Genomic DNA, 2,326 nt, shown 5'->3' on the forward strand with positions numbered 1-2,326 from the left:
GAACTGGGGATGAGGGTGGAGAAAACAGTGTAACAATGAATGAATGAAAACCCAAAATCTCTGTAAATGTTCATTAAAACTAATAAAATTTAATTTAAAAAAGCTATACGTTTTTACCATGTTTTCCTTCTTTTAAAAATTACCAATTAGTGCAAATTCTTATTTACTGCTTAAAAGAATGTTGGTTATGCAGTGGTTAAACACTAACTGCTGGCCTAAAGATGAAATGCCAGGATTTTATTAATAAGAGTAGGATTTCTTTATTAAAAAGAGAAGGCTATGAGAGTTTCCTTCCATAAAGATTACAGCCTTGGAAACACTCTGTGCTGTTTTACTTAAGTTGGAATCAACTCAATTACAGTCTTATTTTGTTTTGCTGCTTTAAATTAAGTCATCTCATGTGACTGCAATGCTGCTGGTTTCAGAGCACATATCACCACGCGAAAACTACTATGGCCATGAATTATGTACAGAGAAACAAGGATTTGGGAGAAGGACCTCATGCTCATAAGGGTGAAGCGACAGTAGAGGAGAAGAAGACCCTAGATGAGATGGATTAATACAGTAACAGAGGTAATGGGAATAGGTGTGTCGGAGTTTGTGAGACCGGCTTAGGATAGGGAAGGGTTTAGAACTATTGTACATATTTTTTTCTTTTTTTTTTTAAGTTTTTGTCTGCTTTTAAAAATATTTTGTTGTGATTTGGTTTTGGTGGTGTGTACATGAGTATATGTACTACCAACATTTAATTTGCTTTTGTTTGTTTTTGGACTTTAAAAAGTTTCTTGAGCTCTGCAATGTTTATGTTTGACACTATCATTGAGTTTGGTATCTTTTTAGGAGAGATGTATTTGCCAACCTTTTTACTCTTACATAGTCAAAAGTTCGACATTTGTTACTTTTAATATTGAATACAAAAGCTTTTGATGAGAAATATTGTGATTAAGTGTCAATCTAATGTACTAGAAAGAGTGATAGGTTAAGACTCAGAATATTTTTACTCTGATTAGGTTATTAATAAATGTGTTGCCTTAAATAACTAGTTTAATTTTTTATAGAGATATCTTTTATGTAAACAGTAGTATTATTACTACTTTAAAATGTTTTGGGAAAAATTAAGCATGAATTAGACAATGACAATACTTAAAGTTTAATATTTATGTCGTCAGAACAGAGTAAGGGAACACTGCATGGTTCAAAAGTGGGAAGGGCATATGCCAGGGATGCGTCCTATCTCCATACCATTTCAACCTGTATGCAGAACAGATTATCTGGGAGACTGGTCTCTATGAGGAGAAATGTGGGGTCAAGATTGGTGGAAGACCTATCAACAATCTGCGTTATGCAGATGACACAACCCTGCTTGCTGAAACTGAAGAGGACCTGAAGCACATGCTGCAGAGGGTCAAGGACTGCAGCCTCCAATATAGATTGAGGTTCAATGTCAGGAAGACAGATTCTCACCTCTGGACCAACTGGCAGCATCAGGATGGATGGTGAAGAGATTGAGATTATTAACAACTTTAGTTGCTTGGCTCCACAGTCAACACTCTTGGCACCAGAAGCCAGGAAATTAAAAGGAGCATTGCCATGGGAAAGTCTGCTGTTAGGGAACTCTCCAAAGTACGGAAGAGCAATGGTGTCTCTCTGGAGACTAAGGTGCATCTGATAAAGGCCATGGTCTTTTCAATCACTTGTTATGCATCAGAGAGTTAGACAATGACCAAGGAGGATAGAAGGAGAATTGACGCTTTTGAGCTATGGTGCTGGAGAAGAGTATAGAGAGTACCATGGACTGCCAAGAAAACAAACAGATTCATCATGGTAAGTGTTAAACTGGGTGGTTCCTTGGTGGCAATGATTGTGAGGCTCATCTAATATACTTTGGACATATTGTGAGGAGAGACCAGTCCATGGAGAAGGATATCATGCTTGGTAGGGTGGAGGGACAGCGCAGGAGGGGAAGGCCTTCTATGAGGTAGATTGATTCAGTGACTGGGGTAATTGGGATAGGAGTGTCAGAAACAGTGCCATTGGCACAGGACAGAGCAGAGTTTAGGTCTGTTGTACATAGGGTTGCTGTGAGTTGCAAGCAACTCTAAGGAACATAATAACAACAACAACAATCTATTAAATATCTTCAATTTTACCCTGAATCTTTAATATATAGACAATGTACCACTGAAATCTATGAAATAATTAGTGGAGATGCATTTTACATTGCTCGTTGTTGTTAGGTAACACTGAGTCGACTGTGAATCATAGCAACCATATGAACAATAGATTTAGATCCTAACCTATCCTTCACTAATATCATCATCACTGA

This window comes from Elephantulus edwardii, unplaced genomic scaffold (genome assembly GCF_000299155.1).
Source record: "Elephantulus edwardii isolate Elephantulus edwardi_28Jun2011 unplaced genomic scaffold, EleEdw1.0 scaffold00036, whole genome shotgun sequence".
Taxonomy (NCBI): domain Eukaryota; kingdom Metazoa; phylum Chordata; class Mammalia; order Macroscelidea; family Macroscelididae; genus Elephantulus; species Elephantulus edwardii.